Source organism: Elephas maximus, chromosome 5, assembly GCF_024166365.1.
Source record: "Elephas maximus indicus isolate mEleMax1 chromosome 5, mEleMax1 primary haplotype, whole genome shotgun sequence".
Taxonomy (NCBI): Eukaryota; Metazoa; Chordata; class Mammalia; order Proboscidea; family Elephantidae; genus Elephas; species Elephas maximus.
The window spans coordinates 150,007,285-150,020,385 of NC_064823.1; the positions used below are offsets into that span (position 1 = coordinate 150,007,285).

At 45.0% G+C, this 13,101-nt stretch overlaps 2 protein-coding genes across 8 annotated transcripts in view; both read right to left on the bottom strand.

Moving 5' to 3' along the window:
- The window catches only part of CC2D2A (coiled-coil and C2 domain containing 2A), a 442,728-nt gene that overhangs the window by 306,221 nt on the left and 123,406 nt on the right, over positions 1-13,101 (bottom strand). The gene's annotated exons all lie outside the window — the stretch shown is intronic.
- The window catches only part of C1QTNF7 (C1q and TNF related 7), a 276,424-nt gene that overhangs the window by 139,922 nt on the left and 123,401 nt on the right, over positions 1-13,101 (bottom strand). The gene's annotated exons all lie outside the window — the stretch shown is intronic.

The following is a 13,101-nucleotide window of genomic DNA, read 5'->3' on the forward strand; positions in this document are numbered from 1 at the left end:
CAGCTCAACTGGACTGGACCAAAAGCAAAGAAGTTTCCAGGATAAAATGAATGCTTCAAAGGTCAGCGGAGCAAGGGCAGGGATTTGGGGACCATGGTTTAAGGGTACTTCTAAGTCAATTGGCAAAATAATTCTATTATGAAAACATTCTGCATCCCACTTTGAAATGTGGCATCTGGGGTCTTAAATGCTAACAAGCGGCCATCTAAGATGCATCAATTGGTCTCAACGCACCTGGATCAAAGGAGAATGAAGAACACCAAGGTCACACGATAACTAAGAGCCCAAGAGACAGAAAGGGCCAAATGAACCAGAGACTTACATCATCCTGAGACCAGAAGAACTAGTTGGTGCCCGGCCACAACCGATGACTGCCCTGACAGGGAGCACAACAGAGAACCCCTGAGGGAGCAGGAGATCAGTGGGATGCAGACCCCAAATTCTCACAAAAAGACCATACTTAATGGTCTGACTGAGACTAGAGGAATCCCAGTGGTCATGGTCCCCAAACCTTCTGTTGGCCCAGGACAGGAACCATTCCTGAAGACAACTCATCAGACATGAAAGGGACTGGACAGTGGGTAGGAGAGAGATGCTGATGAAGAGTGAGCTATTTGTCTCAGGTGGACACTTGAGACTGTGTTGGCATTTTCTGTCTGGAGGGGGGATGGGAGGATAGAGAGAGTTAGAAGCTGGCAAAATTGTCAGGAAAGGAGAGACTGGAAGGGCTGACTCATTAGGGGGAGAGCAAGTGGGAGTACGGAGTAAGGTGTATATAAACTTATATGTGACAGTTTGACTTGATTTGTAAACGTTCACTTGAAGCTCAATAAAAGTAAAAAAAAAAAAAAAAAAGAATGGTTAAGGGGCCTTGTTTATTGAAGGGAAAGAAGGGACTGGAATTTTCCAGTCAGTGAAGACCTACGCCCAGGTCCTCATACACACCAGTTGCCACTGAGTTACCCCCAACTCATGATAATCCCATGTGTGTCAGAGTATAACTGTGATCAATAAGGTTTTCAATGGCTGATTTTTCAGAAGTAGATCACCAGACTTTTTTCCAGAGACACCACTGGGTGGACTCGAACCTCCAACCTTTGTTTAGCAGCCAAACCTGTTAACCATTTGCACCATCAAGGAACTCCCCTTATACACACACCTCTTAGGTAACCGTTTTGCTTCGTGGCTGGCACTGTGCTAAACACTATAAATTAACTCATTAATCTCCACAACAGCTCTATGAGGTAGATACTATGATTATCCCCATTTTACAGATGAGAAAACTGAGGATTAAAGAGGTTAAATGACTTGGCTGAAGTTACCCAGTTGAATTGGAACCCAGGCAGTCTGGCTTCAGGGCCCAGCACTTCACCATGATGTTATTTTGTCCCATATGGAGAGAAATAAAGCAGAAGGACATATGTCAGCTGGACTGCAAACCCTTAAGACTTAGAGTCTTGAGAAACTCAAAAGGGTTAATGTATTTTCTTGGTGGAAGAAGGCTGCAGCATTGTCTAAAGATCTCCGGCTTTTCAGTAAGTTAAAATGTAACCATCTACTTCTATATAGCAATGTCTTTCCTTATTCTAATGTGAGATTTAGGGATTTGAAAAGACATCTGGAATTCATTTATGCCATCTGAGTTTTGAAATTCAATTTTAAATGCTTATAAGGAAAGAAACAAAGGAGTCAGAGCAGATCATATTAGTGAAATCTGACTACCCAGGGCATATGTTTGCAAACTGGGCTTTAAGGTTTCCTTAAAATATTGCTCCAAATGCCCTGGGCCATTCCTCCAAAAGGCCATCACATATTTTCTGAATCATTTTGATCTTTTGTACATATGGCAATGAAAGTGACCATAGTTCAGGGCCACCTACCCCCAGATAATGTTCTCAATACCATACGTGATTACCTTGCCCATGCCGAGGTTAAATTCTGCATAAAGATAATTAGAAAAATATCACCTTGATCCTCCCAGTTTTTCATCCTGATGTTGGGGGACAGCATGGACTTTGGAGACAGACAACCTGGGAAGACTGCCTTTTTATCAGCTGTGTAATTTTGGGCAACCAAGCTCAGCCAGTTTCCAAACCTAGAGGATGTTTCAGGCAGAAGGTGTAAGGTGAAAAACAGTGATAGAAATTTGGGGGATTTTAGGTGGTTCAGAAGGGGCATTGGTGGTTCAGCGGTAGAATTCTCGCCTTGCGTGCAGGGGACCTGGGTTTGCTCCCCGGCCAGTGTACCTCATGCGCAGCCGCCACTCATCCGTCAGTGGGGGCTTGCGCGCTGCCGCGATGCTGAGCAGGTTTCAACGGAGCTTCCAGACTAAGACAAACTGGAAAAGAAAGGCATGGCGAGCTACTTGCAACAATTTGATCTGCAACCGACGGTGGGGAGGGTGCAGAAGCGGGCAGCGTTTTGTTGCGTTATCCACGGGCTCGCCAGGAGTCTGGGGCCAACTCCATGGCAGCTAACAACAGGTGGCTCCTAACGGCTGACATGGGAGACGTTTGTGGGGACCGCTAGAATGCGAAGCCGAAGAGGTAAAATCATCAACGTTCTTGTGTCCCGAGCCAGAGTGTTGGACTTTATCCTGAGAACGTAGGGAACTACCAAAGAAAGAGTGGTCTTAACTGTCACCTTTATAAAAATTAAACAGAATTGTTTTTCCTTATTACAAATGTAATTGCCCGTGCAGAAAACAAAAGATAAAAAGGAAGAGAAGAGCTGTAAATCACACCCACCTTAGGCAGCTACTGTTAACCTCTTGGGAATGTAGATAGGACAGACAGACAGATGGATCAGTTGATCGATCGATAGATAGACAGATCATAGGTAGATAGTAGATGGATATTTTAATAAAAATGTCATCAGATTGTACCTACTGTTTTAGAATCTGCGTTTTCATTGTGACTATACGATACCTCTGTAAGTCAGTGTGGATTTACTTACGCTGTTGTTTTAACGGCGACATAGAATTTAATGGATGTGTAGATGTACCAGAATTTATTCAATGTTGTTCTATTAGTAGATGCTTAAATTGTTTCCATATTTTAGAACAATAAAGAACCTTGTAGTGAACATTCTTGCGTCTAAATTTTAGCTCCTGCCCATGACTATTTCCTTAGGTAAATTCTAAGACATGGAAGAATATGCTTATTTTAAAGGGCTTTCACATATATGGAAACCCTGGTGGCGTAGTGGTTAAGAGCTACGTCTACTAACCAAAAGGTCGGCAGTTCGAATCTAACAGGTGCTCCTTGGAAACTCTGTGGGGCAGTTCTACTCTGTCCTACAGGGTCGCTATGAATTGGAACCTGCTCGGCAGCAATGGAGTTTTTTTTTTCGGTTTGGTTTTCACATATATTCCCAAATTGTCTTCCAGAAAGGCTGTGTAAATTAACTGTGCCACCAGCAGGGTTTGAGGGTGCTCATTTCATTCTAGAGCCTAAGTAGGGGATGGCAGTTAATTTCTGACAGACTAGATCATGTGCCAAGAAGGTGGCAAAGATGGTGAGATTGTGGGACTTACGAGGAACAATCAGAAGGACTGGGGATATTGAATGTGAGGAACTGACATCTTGGAAAAGAAAACTGGTAGAGTCTTAAATATTTGAAAGATACGTGGAAGGAGAGTTGACTTCATTCTGTGTAGTTTCCAAAGATACAGCTAGAATCAATTTGTAGAAGTTATGGAAAAAGAAAGTTGGCCTAACTAAAGGGAAGGTTTCCTATCAATTTAATGTCAAAATACGCAAATGGTTTGTGTAATATCTCAGGGAAAATCCCATTTAGGGTCTACTTAAAAAAAAAAAAAATTTTTTTTTTTCCTTTCAAAAGACCTTATGGGGAAGTTCTACTCATAGGATTTCTAGGAGTAGGAATCAGCTCGACTGCGATGGGTTTGGTTTGGCTTTTTGGTCCTTTCAAGAAAGGAGCCCTGGTGGTGCAATGGCTAAGCATTTGGCTGCTAACTGAAAGGTTGGTAGTTTGAACCCACCAGCTGCTCTGCAGAAGAAAGATGTGGCAATCTGCTTCCTTAAAGATAACAGCCTTGGAAACCCTGTGGGGAAGTTCTATTCTGTCTTATAGGGTCCTATGGGTAGGAATCGACTCAATGGCAGTAGGTATCCTTTCAAGGAATCTTTTTTTTTTTTGACCCTAGAATGTCCTCTAAACCAGTTGGCATCGAGTCAGCTCTGACTCGTGGTGACTTCATTTGTGTCAGTGTAGAACTGTTCTTCATAGAATTTTAATGGCTGATTTTTCAGAAGTAGATCACCAGTCCTTTTTTCTGAGGTGCCTCTGGGTGGACTCATACTTTTAGCCTTTTGGTTAGCAGCCAAATGCATTAATCATTTGCTCTACCCAGGGACTCCTTAAGTGTCTTCTCAGTTAGCTAATACTTGTGGGTTTTAGATACAGAGTTAGCTGATGGGACTTGACTGGAACAAAGCCAGGCTGAGTTTAAGTGCAAATGTTCTGTCTGGTATGTAAGCGCTGACGGAATTTTAGACATGTGTTTAGAAAAGATTGATGGATTACTTTAGCCCATAGAGTTATTGTTGTCTTTAGGTGCTGTCAAGTGGATTTTTGACACATAGTGATCCCACGTGGCAGAGTAGAATTGCCTCCATATGGTTTTCTAGGTTGTAATCTTTATAGGAGCAAATTGCCAGGTCTTTTTCCTGTGAAGCTGCTGGTGGGTTCAAACCACCAACTTTTGGTTGGCAGTTGAGTGTTATTAAATGCTGAGTCACCCATTACAGTCCCAAAGCCCTGGCTACTCAGAGGACTGATGGCTGTCCAAGTGGAGGCCCTTGAAGGCCTTCCTTTGTTGGCAAACCATTGCTTCTATACCTGCCTGAGCCTTTGTTGGGGGAGGCCAAACCAGAGCGTGTCAAGGGCCCAGAGGTTGTGAGATCGACACAACCAAGTTCCTTCATTCACCACCAGCCTGTGTCTAACCTTGCCTGGACACATGGCGGCTGGAGCCTTGCCTCCCCTCTCTGGCTAGAGACCCCTTTTCCTCCTCGCTGAGGTTGGGAGGCTGGGAGCAGCTGCTTGCTTGTGCTGTGAGGCAGTGTCCATGGACAAAGAGCCATTCTTCAGAAGGGAGGGGAATCTGCTCTAGCTCTCTCCCTGGAACTGGAAATCAGATTCTCCTCTGACAAGACAGGGGTGGGCTGGTCACCAGGAGTTTCCAAAAAGATGCTACAGATTCTGTCAGGGAGTTCACAGAGAGGACTTCATGGTTTCGGGAAGTTTGATCAACAGCCTCTTGGGCCCCTTCAACTCCAAGATTTCTGTTTCTCACACGAACATTTTCCTTTGGCCATTTGATTTTCTTCCCCTCGCTGGTTTTTGACGCAGGTGTGGGAGGGTGGTATCGTACCCCTTGGAGGCATTTGGGGACATGAGGGGGCATTTTGGGTTGACGCTGTTAGTATGGGAGGGGAGGGGGAAATGGGATACCAAATTTCCTACAAAGCTTTAGATAGTCCCACACAAATGTAGAATCGTGTCATCCGAAATACCGGTAGTTAGGTGTTGTCAGGTGCCATTGAGTTGGCTCTTACTCATAGGGACCCTATGTACAACTGAAGAAAACGCTGCCGGATCCCGCACCATCCTCGTCCTTATGCTTGAGCCCATTGTTGCAGTCACTGTATCAACCCATCTCGTTGAGGGTCTTCCTCTTTTTCGCCACCCCTCTACAAAGACTAATGGATATTTGTAGCTTTTATTTCTCACTTTAAATCAAGCCACAACAGCAAATGAAGGTCCTGAAAGCTTTACTCCATCCGTGTCATTAAGGTTGCTTCTACTCTGAGGAAAAAGCTCTTGCCCAGTGCTGTTTTGAGTGCCTTCTAACCTGAGGGGCTTGTCTTCCAGTACTATATTGGGCAATATTCTGTTGCTAGCCGTAAGGTTTTTGTTGGCTAATTTTTGGAAGTAGATTGCCAAGTCCTTTTTCCTAGTCTGAGTCTGGAAGCTCCACTGAAACCTGTGCACCATGGGTGACCCTGCTGTATCAATTTTTTTTCCATCTACATCCTTCAGATTCCCAGAGAGTCTTCCCCCTCCAGTCTCGCTCCCAAGGTAACATCACTTATGGGACCCCGTACAAAATAGAAATGTGAGACTCTTTGTTTGAAAAGCAGGAAAAAACTTTTCTTCTGTGGCCTCTCTCTCTCAGCCAGGGTGGTTTTTTATTGGCTGTCTGATGTTGCTGCCTCAGGCATGGGGATTCTTGCTGGGGAGGCAAACACAGGCACCTGGGACTCTGCACTGCAATTTGCCATGTGGACCCTGAACATTTTTGTGCCTGTGCCCAGACCTCCCACAGAGATGGACAGCAGTAGTGGTCACTCGCAGGAACGAGGAAGCTGAGAAGCTGTCCCGAGGAGGCAGGATGCAACAGCAAGAGGGGTCAGCCTGAGTCAAAGCTCCAAGCCCCCAGTGCATGCTCCATTGTCCCAACATAAGTTCAAGATGAAACTATTAAGAACCTCAGGACAATGACCAGAAAGCATTAATCATCGAATATGAGGCTCCTTGTGAGCCCAGGGTCTATGTGGCTGCACTGGTCACATGCCCGTGAAGCCCACCTTGCCCACTCCTCTCCTGAGCCTGGCCTAAATGCACTGACCCTATTGCGTTCCTTTCCCTCCACACATCTTGGCCCTATCAATCTCCTCTGTACCTCTCTGAAGACACTTACACACTGCCTGGTCCTGGGCTGGGTCATTTAAATGTTGTATATCCATTAATAGTGGAAACCCTGGTGGGACAGTAGGTAAGAGCTATGGCTGCTAACCGAAAGGTTGGCAGTTTGAATCCACCAGGAGCACCTTGAAAACTCTACTCTGTCCTATAGGGTCACTATGGTTTTTTTTTTTTTTTTTTAAATCTTTTAATAGGAACTGGGTCTTTCTCATATTTTATCTCCCTTAATACACCCCTCTGTCAGTTTGTCGTACTGTGGTGGCTTGCCTGTTGCTATGATCCTAGAAGCCATGCCCTTGGCATTTCAAATACCAGAAGGGTCAGCCACAGTGGACAGGTTTCAGTGGAATATCCAGACTAAGACAGAGTAAGGAGAGAGGCCTGGTGATCCACTTCTGAAACTTAGCCAACGAAACCTTATAGATCACAACAGAGCATTGTCGGACTCTCCTGCTTTGGGCACATCATCAGAAGCAATTAATTGCGGGAGAAAGATATTGTGTTTGGTGAAGCAGAGGACCAGCGAAGGCGAAGGAGACCCTCGGTGAGATGGACTCGAACGTGCTCGTGATCTTGAGGATGACGCAGAACCAGGCAATGTTTCATTTTGTTGTACATAAGGTCACCACAATTTGGAGCTGGCTCAATGGCAGCTGTCTGTCTACCTACCTACCTACCTACCTACCTATCTATCTAACACAGAGCACAATTCCAAAAAGAACTTTCTGGATGGACGGCGAGAAAAGGGTACAGAAAGCTAACCTAATTGCTTCTTAAAGATCACTGTTGCCACTTATTGATCATTACTGAGTGCTAGGAACTGGTTAAAGAGCTTCGGTAAATGCTGTCGAGCCAACCTCCCAACTACCACTCCAGTTCTTTCCTCTGATCCCACCAGACTTCCCTGCAGCCCAGTAACTAAAGGGTTACTATCTGGCATAGGTGGGGGCTACTATCACCTGATAGAGTTGTTCTGATTACCATCCTCATCGCACACACACTTGATCTCAGTTAAAACCCACGGCAACTCAATGGGTTGTTGTTACATCTGTATTTCTTTGATGAGAAAAGTAGCCTTAGGGAAGGTATGGAACTCCCTTCAAGACACCCAACTAGTAGGTGGCAGCCTGGGGGTTTGAACACAGGTCTCTGGTGGTTTATTGTGCATGATCTCAATATCTATGACGATTTGAAAACTGTCAGTCCTCGCTTGCAAACCGGCAACCAATTCCGATCCCTTGCAGTGTTTGGGGTTTAACAAATAATCTACAATACGTGCTATTTTTTAAAAGTTGGGAGATTTCACATGAACATGTCTGTTTCTAGCTTCCCTTATGGCAGCCCATGAGTGGGGCCACATGGTGGTGCCCTCTGTGGATGAAGCATGCGGCTCCAGTTTCTCAGGGCTTCACCCAGCCGCCTGCATTCATTTGCATCTCCTGTAGGCATGGATTTATGACACTGCTGTAACAGCTCCTTATTTTGTGTGAGATGCTGTCATATGTATTATATCATCTGATTTCATGTTTTCATTATTATTCTGCAGCTGAGTGAACTTGTACAAGGTCGTGGAAATGAGATTCAAACGTAGTTCCCCTGTCTTGAGTTTCTCCAACCCATTCTCCCCTAAAGGCAATGGTCCAGCTAGGATATTTCCAACATATTGACCTCTGGAGATTGCTCTGATAAAAGCAAGGATCCAGCGGTGCAGTGATTAGGGGTGGGAGGGAGGCAACATCCCCATGGAAAATCTTTAAGTATTAACAAAACTCAAGAGAGCCATACATATTCTGACATTTCTGCTTTGGGCCTCGTTATTGAAATTTATGTCCTACAGCACTGGAAAAATTCTCTAAGAGGCAAGCACATTTCTCCCCCACTGTGGTTTGTCCCTCATCTCTCCACTTCTTAACATCAACATGTGCGTGGTGTGTAACGCGTACTCTCTCTGGAAGGGTTCCTGGAATTTACTCACTGTCAGGATGACATTTCCATATCAGAGGCCATCGGGATTTAGGCTATTCAATGTGAAGCACGTTAGATAGAATGTAAGCAGCTGGAGATGACTGCTTCATCTCAACAAGTTTCCAGCACCCGAGGCCTAGCACAGGAGAGCTCAGATGACGCACAGAGCACGGAACAGCTGAGGCCTTTAGAGTGTCATGGAATTCTTCGGAGGAAAGTCATCCATCTGGCCTCCCCATTTCCAGTTCCTCCCTGCGCACCACAGTCAGCTTTATCTTAATAAAATTCTACTTCCCATACGTCTCGGCCTCACTCAAAACCTTTGAAGGGTCCCCACTTTCTTCAGAATTAAGATAAATTACCTCTCCTGGAATTCCAAGTTCTTCACAGTTTAAACCTTATTCAACCCTTAACTAACCTTACCTTACTACTTTCCTTCCAGAACGTGCTTTTCTGTCCAAACGGGATCTCCTTGGCCTTCTTCCGGTACTCCATGTTCAACTTTTTCCTCCCCTGTTCTTGACTGAATATGTGGGTCCTCTCATTCCTTCAAGACCCTGTCCAGCCTTCTCTCCACTGAGATTTGAGACCTCTGAGCCTCCTTTTCCCCACCTGGAAAGTGGGTTCTGATGAGGATTAACTGCACACAGCAAGGCTTCCACAAAAGCAGCTGCCCCCAACCACCCTCACCATCACTGTTAGCCTTCCCTGGTTCTTGTGGTGTCTGGCTTCTCCTGTGTTCACGTGATATTTAGAGCTTGCCCTGAGGAGGCTTTCAGGAAATGCCTGGGGGGGATTTGGGAGGGGGGCGGTTATGGCGGATCTTCAAGGAGATCCGTAAATATGGTGATATGTCTTGACTGAAGCTTTACGCTCACACGAAATATAGTCTTCTCATTTCTGGGGGTTAGACTGGATACAGTACCTATAGATTCATTATATAATATATTCATTTTTTGGTTACCTCCTTAGATTCATTTATTCATTGATTCAAATACCTTTTGGACAAATATTGGTTTCAGTCTCCTTCCCTAACTTGTTTCTTCCCAATACACTTGACATGTTGTCCAATTCTCCATCTTCCTCAGTCTCTGTTTCTTTCTTGGCTGTTGCTGTTGTTAGCTGCCATTGAGTCAGCCCCTAACTCATGGTGACCCCACACACAGCTGAACAAAATGCTGCCCCACGATCTGTTGTGGGTCAGAGAGTTGTGACCCATACAGTCTTCTTTCCATACTTCTTTCGGAAGTAGGTCACCAGGCCTTTCTTCCTAGTCCATCTTAGTCTAGAAGCTCTGACGAAACCTGTTCAGCATCGCAGCAGCACAAAAGCTTCCACTGACAGATGGATGGTGGCTGCATGTGAGGTGTATTGACTGGAAATCAAGCCTGGGTCTCCCGTGTGGAAGGTAAAAATTCTACCACTGAAACATAGCTGCCCTCCATTTCTTTCTTAGTAAGATGAGAATAATACCAACCTCATCAGGTAATTGGAGGACTGCGTGAGAGAATGTCTAGCATCTAGTTAGAACCCAGGACATAATGCTGGATACACGATGGTCACTCAGCAAATACCCTGCCCTTCTGTCTCCTGAGGACTCTTGTAATCACTTAGGAAAATCATAAACAGCAAACTTAAGCAAATCGCCACAAACTCCCTGGACTGACTGGGACTGAGACATAAGCTCTATTTCAGGAGTTTGTATTTTACAGGAGCATCACAGGACTTCTCTCAAAGTTTTGCTAGACTATCTTTTGAAGAAAATCTGAGTTGAAAGAAAAATACTCAGCTGATCCACCCTTTTACGGGCATTTTGGTAATTTGTCTGTCCAAACTAAACAGTTCTATAATAGACTTACCCAACTTTCTTCTCCAAGAATCTAAAATTTGCCCTGGAATGAACTTCCTGGCCAGTTTCTTTGAAATATTTTTAAAAAGGCAGCAGAAAATGTCACTGGCTCTTTTAAGTGGACATTGAATTAGCAACTCCCAGGATGTGAGATCTTCTCCTTTGAAGGGAAAGTGCCATTTTGCTCACTGCCCTGTCTCAGTGTGAGCAATAACTGAAGCTAATATCCTCAGACTCCAGACCAAATGGAAACCATCTCCATGACACAGATTATGCAGCTATTTGGAACTAATATTTTTATTAGATTTCATTCTTCTCTAAGCTGATATTCAGGAAATTAAAGCAGCTCTCTGGACTGTGTGCAGTCCCTGGGTGGTACAAATGGTTAAGAGCTCAACTGCTAGCCAAAAAGGTTGGCAGCTCGAACCCCCCCAGAGGCACCTTGGAAGATAGGTGACAGGCTTGAGAGCTGTATGGAGCAGTTCTACTCTGCACACATGGGGTCATGTGGGGTTGCCAGGAGTCAGAACTGACTCTGTGGCAACTAAGAACAACTGGACCACGTACACCTGGATATACTAGGCAAAAAATTTTGCTTGCAAATGGATAGTAATCAGTTTTCAGGAGTAATCAAGGGATTTGGAGATTCAGTTTCAGCAAGAGAGGACGGCCAAATGAGCTGGCCCATGTCGGATGATTTGGCAGGCAGATGTCAGCAAGGGCCACATGTCCAAGGAAGGAGAAAGGGACCAACATATGGAGGACAAGAACAAGTGCTGAGGGTGGTCGGTCCTATCCAAACCCCAACCCCATTCAAATCAAGATAGGAAATCTTCAGATTAGTTTTAGTTATGGAGAAGTCCCTGCATGTCATAAAAGGTTAAGTGCTTGGCTACCAGCCAAAAGGTTGGCTGTTTGAACCCACCCAGAGGGACCTCGGAAGACAGGCCTGGCAATCTGCTTCCAAAACATCATAGCCTTGAAAACTCCGTGGGGCGCAGTTCCAGACTGCACACACAGGGTTGCTACGAGTCAGAATCGACTCAACAGCAGCTAACAACAACCGTAACAGTCAGTCACAGGCAATCCGGATTCCGGCTTTTCCTCCCCCACCTTCCTGGGCATTCGTGTCAACCGTGGCAAAGACCACGTGCCCACCCCTCGTTGAACTACTCTGCACCTGGCTCAAGCCCTTCTGCAATCTGAAGTTGTAGCTGTAGCCTCTATCATTTATTTTCACTTGTCATTTATTTTGACCATCACCAGAAGCCACAGTGTTGGGACATTACCTTACAAGGGCATCATTTTTGCTATTTTGCAGGTTTTAAAGGAAGCATACAGCTCTCCAGGGATTGGATTTACACTTTTCTTTACCTGGAGGAACAGTGGCAAGGTGAGAAGAGCATGGGTGTCTTGTTATTTGCCACTTACCGATTCTGGAAAAGCTATCATACCTCTCTGATGCTCATTTCTTAATCTGTAAAATTTCCCCATCTGCAGAAGGCAGCCAATTTACAGGGGTTTGAGAGGATTAAGGCATATTTGAAGGAGCCCTGGTTGCACAGTGGTTAAAGCACTCAGCTGCTGTCTTAGTTATCTAGGGCTAATATAACAGAAATACCACAAGTGAATGGTTTTAACAAACAGAAATTTATTCTCTCACAGTCTAGGCGGATAAAAGTCCAAATTAAGGGTGCCAGCTCCAGGGGAAGGTTTTCTCCCTCTATCCGCTCTGGGGAAAGGTCCTTGTCATCAATCTTCCCCTGGTCTAGGAGCTTCTCAGCTCAGGGACCCGGGGTTCAAAAAAGGGTGCACTCCCTTCTTGGTTCTTCATTCTTGGTGGTGGGAGGTCCTCTTCCTCTCTGCTTGCTTCTCTCTTTTATATCTCAGAAGAGACTGACTCAAAATACAACCTACTCCTATAGATTGAGTCCTGCCCATTAACATAATTGCCTCTAATCCTGCCTCATGAACATCATAAAAGCCAAAAACCAAACCTGTTGCCATTGAGTCTATTTCAACTCCTAGAGACCCTATAAGACAGAGTAGAACTGCCCCATAGGGTTTCCAAGGAGCGGCTGGTAGATTCAAACCATGAACCTTTTGGTTAGCAGATGAGCTCTTAACCACTGTGCTACCAGAGGTTAGGATTTACAACACATAGGATAACCACACCAGATCACAAAGTGGTGGACGATCACACAATACTGGCAATAATGCCTGGGCCAAGTTAACCCACATTTGGGGGTACACAATTCAATCCATAACAGGGGCTAACTGAAAGGTCAGTGGTTTGAACCCACCGTCTGTTACGAGGGAGAAAAATGTGGCAGTCTGCTTCCATAAAGATTTATAGCCTTGGAAACCCTATGGGGCAGTTCCACTCTGTTTTATAGGGTTGCTATGAGTCAGAATTGACTCCATGGCAGTAGGTTTATTTTGGTTTGGTAAGGCATATTTGAAGGAGCCCTGGTGGCACAATGGTTAAGTGCTTGGCTGCTAACTAAAAGGTTAGTGGTTGGAACCCAGCAGCTTCTGTGCGGGAGGAAAGACCT